The sequence below is a fragment of the Sceloporus undulatus genome, chromosome 2, assembly GCF_019175285.1.
Source record: "Sceloporus undulatus isolate JIND9_A2432 ecotype Alabama chromosome 2, SceUnd_v1.1, whole genome shotgun sequence".
In the NCBI taxonomy this organism is placed as follows: Eukaryota; Metazoa; Chordata; class Lepidosauria; order Squamata; family Phrynosomatidae; genus Sceloporus; species Sceloporus undulatus.
In genome coordinates this window covers 235,058,727-235,066,738 of record NC_056523.1, presented here as the reverse complement: position 1 = coordinate 235,066,738, position 8,012 = coordinate 235,058,727, and the positions used below count along the sequence as shown (strand labels likewise).

The 8,012-nt window shown below is 39.9% G+C and overlaps 2 non-coding genes across 2 annotated transcripts; one reads left to right on the top strand and one right to left on the bottom strand.

The window, feature by feature from the left end:
- The first annotated feature begins 5,914 nt into the window (after positions 1–5,914).
- TRNAH-GUG lies at positions 5,915–5,986 on the top strand. The gene has a single exon. It is a non-coding gene; the product is annotated as a tRNA-His (tRNA).
- Positions 5,987–7,515: 1,529 nt separating this feature from the next.
- On the bottom strand, positions 7,516–7,587 carry TRNAH-GUG. Its single transcript has one exon. It is a non-coding gene; the product is annotated as a tRNA-His (tRNA).
- Between the last annotated feature and the right edge of the window lie 425 nt (positions 7,588–8,012).

Sequence of the window (8,012 nt, the reverse complement as noted above, 5' to 3'; positions counted from 1 at the left end):
GAAAGAAGACCTATTTCCAGTACCATTTTTCTAGCATATGTGGTTCTCAGACTATCTGATGTGGGGGACTGGCAATCCCCCCCCCCAATATGCCAGGGACCATTACTATTTTTATGCCCACTGGGCACAATTCTTTCTTTCTTTCTTGGAAACTAGCCAGGGACTGGCAGCCAGTGGCGCAGGGACTGGAACCAGTCCAGGAACCACTACTGTACTCTGAAAAGCACTATGATGAATAATTCTGGCTTCACAGATATCTTTAATATTTTAAAAATGTGTTGCCATAAAGGTCAGATTAATAAAATGTATCTATCTACCTACCTACCTACCTGCCTACATACCTATCTTTCTGTCTTCCCCTACAAGTACCCATGGGGGGGGGGGGAGAAACCACACACACAACTGTCTGTCTATGGTGAGCCCTTTGCACATTAAAAAAAGTTTCAGGTAGTTTTGTCAGGGCTTAAGTAAATAAATTCTGTGTCTTAAATCTTAAGAAATGGAGCAAGGATTCTGCCTGTACACCAAATCAGGTGAGATTTTTGGTCTGAAGAATAATTGTTCACCTTATGGTGAGGATTCTATGCAACTTCTGATCACATAACAGGAGCCAGTCCTGGCAAGGTGTCAGTATCTGCTGTATTATTAAGATCGTCTCACTGAAGAATACTTCATTTAGAGTAACTTCTCACCAATCCCTTGCTGTCTTTGTACAGAACAATGGCAATTGAGGGAATTCAAATGTGATTACAATTCTATGTGGAAAATATATGGTGTTGTATTGTGAGCTGCCAAACAAAGCCAAGATTTGTTTGATTCACTTATCCTATGATGATTCAGATGCGAGATGACTGAACTGTTATTAATTTAAAGCAGGCAGCTGTGTTTGTAGCCAGCTCTGGATATGAATCAGATCTATGCATAAAGTACAGGATTTCCAGCCAGAGTAAAAATGACTGTCTGCTTTGATCCTACATGCCTGTTGTTGAGGGATGTGCCATCTCTAATCCAGCTTTGAATTGGATTAATTTTCAAAAACAAAAAGTACAGTTTCCAGGTCATGAACAAGCCATGCTATTTATTTCTGGCATTTTTGTTAACCTGGCAGGCTGATGTACAAAGAATTGGGCTCAATGAATATTGGCACTCAGAGAAAATCTCTATTCCGAGCTGTAGTCCCTGCAAAAGTGGTGGAAAGAGAACTTGGCAGTTTATATGATCATCAACAGAAATGCATTTCAGACAGGATACAAAAATCAAGATTTTCGGATTTCTGGATTTTCATTACATATATTTAAGATGCAATTTACTCTGGATTTAATGTGGATATACAACAAAAAAAGAAAAGAAAAAATATTTATTTAATTAGTATTTTCTAGTTGCCAGGCTGTACTCAGAGGGTGGATTTGGAGACAGAAGCCATGCCATTGGACGTGGATGCAGCCCGAATTAGAATTCAATTCCGTAGCAGTAAGTTGCTTTTTAAAGCTGTGCAATAAAACTCTATAGACACTGCTGATAAGGTTTTGATCCTTCATTTTAAAAACTCTTATTAAAAGACAAAACAAAACTAGAGCTTGTGGCCAAAGAACTATTGGATTAGTTCAAAACAGTGTATTTGCTTTTTCAGCATCCGTTGCAGCAAGATCACAATGCTGTCAGTGACAGGATGTATATATTTAATAAGTATCATGCTGAAATTAGCTTCTCTTTCACAATCTAGTGGAGTCTAGGCCTAACTAACCGTAACTGGTTAGTTCCCTGGCTTCCTCCCTTGCCTACTGATTTCCTTTGTATCAATAGTGTATAGTGCTTTCAGTCTGTAGACCCCATGTGTTTGATTCACTCCAATTCTTCATCAGTTCCCTCCCTTTTTTATCTCTTGGGAACAGGGAGGGCGTGTCTCACAAGCCCATCTGTGTAACACATTCAGTGAAACCATGTAAGTGCTGTCTACGTCTAGAACTGCATTATTATTATTATTATTATTATTATTATTATTATTATTATTATTATTATTATTATTATTAAGCTTTATTTATATAACGCTGTAAATTTACACAGCACTGTACATACAATCTTTTTAATTAGACAGTTCCCTGCCCTCAGGCTTACAATCTAAAAAGACATGATACAAAAGAGAAGAGAATGGTGGTGGGAAAGGGGATGAGGTCCAGCAGTTCTTCTCTCCCTCTGAGGCCTGGACCAAGGCAGATGGAGTGGAGGGAGGGCTCTGCTTCTTAATTGATGCCAGGCCTGATGGAGCTGGCCCTGCCTTTTCACTCCCTGCCGGATGAGGACAATGGCATGGAGAGAGGGCTCTTCTTCTTCTTTCTCAGCTGGGCCTGATGGAGTTGGGCCTGCCTTTTCATTCTCTCCAGGTCGGATGTCTTGTCTTCTCTCCCTCTGGATGATGGTGGATAGAGGGGGGCCCTTCTTTTTTCAGGCAAGGCCTGATGGAGCTGGTTGCCCTTCTCTCCTCTGGATGATGGTGGATAGAGGGAACCCTTCTTCTTGCTTAGTGCAATGACATCCATCCTCCTATATTTTCAGAAGCAGCCTGATGGAGGACTCACTGAGGACATTATCAGACAAGGGAAATTGAAAGTATAATCCAATGGCAATCCAAATGCAATCATGGGGTTTAACATTATTGCATAGTAGACTACCACACACAATTTCAAGCAATGGGAAGTCAGTCCAAACGCAATCGTGGGGTTTCACGTTACTGCACAATTTTGGGCAAAGGCAAGCTATTTTCGGGCAATGGGAAGTCAGTTCAAACACAATTTGAATTCAGGTAAATTCGCTAAACTAGCAAATTCACGTGAATGCGTTCTGGCCCCCCTTTCTTTTCATTCGAAATTAAGAGAAACTCTTCCCGTGTGATAAACTCTTGAGTGTAAGAGTGCTCCATGTACACACTGAGAACTCTTTCTCATAAATATCCAGTAGACAATTATCAGGGTGGGTGAAGGGTAGATAAGAGACAGTTCTGGTACTGGATCACTGTATGCTTGGCAGTTTTCTTATGGCATTAGTACTTTTTTGTTTTCATCACCCAGTTCCCTGCTTTTAAAGTCACTGCCTATTTTGCTTCATTCCCTTTTGACACAGCATCTCTACCATTCCTCTCTTTTCTCAAACAAAACACAGCCATTTCCTATTATTAATAATATTTTTATTAGTTTCAGATTACACAACAATTTACAATTACCATTGACATAACAAACTTTTAAATTAAGCTGTTGTCTGTTTTAAATGTACCTAAAATGTATATTGTAATGCATTTGCTTTTGTTCTGAATTACTGGATCTTTGGTTGTGAATCAAGATTGCTAGAATGGGTCAAACCAGTTTATCAGCTTTAGTCTGGCCACTCCCAGATCTATTAATGGAAAGCTTTCCTTCCCAACTCCACAAGGAATGTGATTTGGCTTTCCCTGAGCATGCCTCTGAGTGAATTGAATGAAAGATGATCCTCTCCATAGGAGGAGGGTGGGGAGGTAAAGCAGGACTCTTCAAGAAAAGTTAGCTGTAATGCTAAAAAGACTGACTGTGAGCATGCGTAGACTGCTTTTCATCACCACTGACTAGTGTTGTTGTTGTGTGCCTTCAAGTTTTTTAAGACTTATGTTAACCCTAAGGTGAACCTATCGTGGAGTTTTCTTGGCAAATTTCTTCAGAGGAGGCTGCCATTGCCACCTCTGAGGCAGAGAGAGTGTGACTTGCCCAAGGTCACTCAGTGGGTTTCCATGGCTGAACCAAGATTTGAACCCTGGTCTCCAAAGTCCCTCACTCAAATTGACTAATAACAGGAACCCCTTACTGGAGGGATTTCGGAGCCACAATCAATAATTTGTGTTGGCATATTTCAAGAGAAGATAGCCTTGTACCTTTCCACTGATAACCTGAGTTGGAATTCAAGTGGCTTAACATATTTGACATTGAATCTTTAAGAGAGCTTATTTAGCTGCCCATGTAGCTGCCCACTCTCTTTTTAAAAAGATGTCCAGTGAAGGAGACCCCAATGCTCCTCTCAGCAATTGGTTCTATTGCCAAACCAGTTTTGCTGTCAAGAGGTTCCTTCTAATGTTCAATCAAAATCTACCCTAATGTAACTTAAAATTATTCAACTTGGTCCTATCCTTTGGACAGCCCTTGAGATAGTTAAATAACGCATCATATTGCCTCTCAATCTTTTCTTCGCCAAATTCAACAAGCCCAGCTCCTTCATCCTTTCCTCATATGTTCTCCATACCTCTTATTGTCCTTGTTACCCTTCTCTGAACTCTCTCCAACTTGCCAATATCCTTCTTAAAATGAAGTCATTTGTCCTGAACTGAATGTATTACTGCAGATGAGGCCTGACTAGTGCAAAATAGGAGTTTTACTTCCCTCAGCTTGGAAGCTAGGAGCCTAAACAGACCAGCTCTTTGTGACTGCCTGTGGGCAGAATTAATGCTCAGCGTTCACACGCTGAATGTCCTGACTCTGCTCCTAGGGTGCCATTTTGCCATGCGTCGGTCTACACAACGTGAGTCATGATAACCCCCCTCCGGTGCTGCATCCACATGATACAGCACTGAAGGAGTGTCATAAATCTGTGCTTTATGTGGCTCCTTTTTGTGCTCTCCGGAGACCGGATCGGGGCCGTGGCATGAGGTTGCTGCAGCCCTGATCTGGCCAGTAAAGGAGTGGCTGGAGACGGCCCCTTTGGGGTGGTCTGTATAGCCCCCAAGCTTCTACTAATGCAGGCCAAAATAGCATTGGCTTTCTTTGCTGCAGTATCACACTGCTAGCTCATTTTAAATTTATGATCAACAATAATTCCACATGTAGTACTACTAAACCAAGGAGCTAAGCCCTTCCTCCAGTCCATCTGCCTTGGTCCAGGCCTCGGAGGTGGAGAAGATCTGCTGGACCTGATCCTATTCCCCACCACCACTCCCTTCTCCTTTTGTGTCGTGTCTTTTAGATTGTAAGCCTGAGGGCAGGGAACCGTCCGACTAAAAAATTTATGTACAGCGCTGTGTAAATTTACAGCGCTTTATAAATAAAGGTTAATAATAATAATAATAATAATAATAATAATAAACCATGCATTCCCCATCTTTCACTTTAAGCAAATCTTACTTAATGTCTATGGAACTCATCCAACCACCACCCCAAAAAAGTGGTCCACAGTCAAGGCTTCTGATTAAGTGCTTGCTTATGACAACTAATAGCAGCAGCATCGAGAGGAAAATTAACTCTTTTGAGAAGTGGTGCTGGAGAAAGGTGTTGATGATACCATGGACAGTCAAAAGACAAACAAGTAGGTTCCTGAGTAGATTTAGCCAGAAATGGTCCTGGAAGACAAGATGACCAAATTAAGGCTCTCATTAGAAAAGACAATAATGCTAGGGAAGGTGGAGGGCAGTGGTGAGAGAGGGAGACCGCACACCACATAGAGATTACAGGCATGAATCTACCAGACTTAAGCAGTGGAGGAGAGGGGAGCTTGGAGAGGTCTCATCCACAGAGTCACCATGAGTTGGGGACAACTCCAGGGCATTTAACAACAACAAGATGAAGACTCTTTCAACTACTGTGGTGATCATTGTTTTAAGACTCATGTTGCTTTTGGGTTCACACAACTGAAATGTGTGCTTACCACTACCTCTACTTTCCTTCAAGTTGCAAAAATAGAGTCTTCTCCCTGAAGTCACGCTAAATGTTGGGGACACTTGGGAAGCTGCAACACTTTTGGCTACCTTGTGTTATAGATTTCTTTTCTTTCTAAGTCTTTCAACACTGTTCTTTAATGTGTAGAACTGCCAATATAACATACTGACACTAGATGGCAATAATCTCACAGCTCTGCTAAAGGAGGATACAGATCAAGTCAAGTACAGCAGTTTCTCGGTTAGCTTGCCGTGATCGTATAGTGGTTAGTACTCTGCGTTGTGGCCGCAGCAACCTCGGTTCGAATCCGAGTCACGGCAGAATGGGAGAAATTTTAGTTTCTCTCTTAAATAAATAAATAAAAAGCCCCTTCACAGTCATGGCAAAATGGGAGACATTTTACTTGCTCTCTTAAATAATAATAATGATAAACCCTTCATAAAGCAACACTATTCTTTTAACCTATATGCGGTGCCAGCATTACTTCTGAACTGAAAATTCATACATTTGCTAGCCATACAAAACTCACTTTCCCATGTGTATGTCTCTCTGTGTGTGTTATTATGCGTGTTACTATGTAAAAAAATACAAAATTTTGTTATGCCAAACCACTTGAAAGGAGAAACATAGCAAATTCATGGTGGTGCTGTATTTTAGAAATAACACAAAGTGAGCTTCTTCTGCATATTCATACACACATGACCCAAAAGCCCTATAGGGCTTGGGTCACAGCTTCCTGAACAACCATATCTTACATCATATCTTATCATATCATATCACCCATATCTTAAATCATACAACTCAAGTGCAGCTATTCGATGGCGATCCTTCTCTTTCCCCCATCACCTTTACAGGCATGTTTGGTGGCAACAAGACCTTCTTAATGACTGCTCCCAGGTTTGGAGCTCCATTCCCAGGATGACTCCCCTCTGTGTTGTCTTTCCATTGGCAGCTCACAACTTTTCTATTCCAACAGGCTTTATGGGAATGTCTGTAGAGACTTTTTATAATGAGCTGTTCTATTGTCCCCCCCCCTCTTTTGCCTTTTAATAGATTTGCCTTAATTCTAACATAATGGTTTAAACCAACAGAGCAGAACTAGCAGTTTAATCACATTTGACAACAATGTTTTGCATGTTGTCTTTGTACCTGTATAGTTTTATTTTATTTTTTTTGTAAGCTGTCTTGAGCCCCAGTAAGAGGAAAAGATGGGACATACCTGAATAAATGATGGTGATAATTTTGCATAAAAGACACATTCGCCCTAATGGACCTTAAAAATATCTTGTGAACTACCACAGTCAAAAATGAAATCATCGTATATCCATACACACATCGCTCTTGTTCCAAATTTCTTGCATGTATAATTGAGGATAATTTATTCCCCCTTTTGTAATTCATTCACCCATCCCATAAAAGGGATATATTAAATTATTTTTTTTAAAAAGCATTATTTTATGTAGTTAAAAACAGTTCTATCCTACTTTTCACTTCAGTGATGATTAAAATTGCTTGACTGTTTTTACATTTGTAAGACTGGGGGAAGTATATTATAAAACAGTCAGATCAAATAGAACAGAACCATATCTTAAGTTCAGAGATCAGTGTATAGCCTAATATAAGATAATTATGAACGGAAATGTTTTACTGTTATGTTAATCCTAACAGTAAAAAAAATATATGAATGTATACATTCATTAAATTCAACATTATTCAAGTAACATTTCTCTGGGGCAGATATGCTAAACTCTTTTTCAATAACTGTTTTAAAATAGCTAGACTTTACATAAGTGGGCATATGTCATAATATGGGGGATTTCAGGCTCTTCAAAATGTACAAGTCCCTTTCTGCCGTGACTCGGATTCGAACCGAGGTTGCTGCGGCCACAACGCAGAGTACTAACCACTATACGATCACGGCAAGCTATCTCAGAACTGGATAGCTTGGTGTGCTTTTTTAGTCTACACTAAAATGATGACCTATGTATAACTGGCGCCATCTACTGAGTAACAGACAGAGACAAAATTTGCTTTGTCATCACTTGAAAGTAACCTAGCTGCTGTGCCAGCAATGAACTAAAACTGATTAGAACTAATGTTCAGACCATTTATTTGCTTATCGTTCATCCAAGTGCATTAAGCTAGTTTTTTATTGCACCTGTAGGAAATACGTGTCTAACAAATTAATTTTTGTCTGTTTTAAAAATAGGGCTGAGATGGAAATTTGGACGAAGGTCTCTTTCTAAAGAATGGATGAACAGTTTGTGAAAGAAACAGAATTGCCTATACTATAAAAACATATAAAATCTGTAACGAATTATTACGAATTTTAGTATATTCCTATTG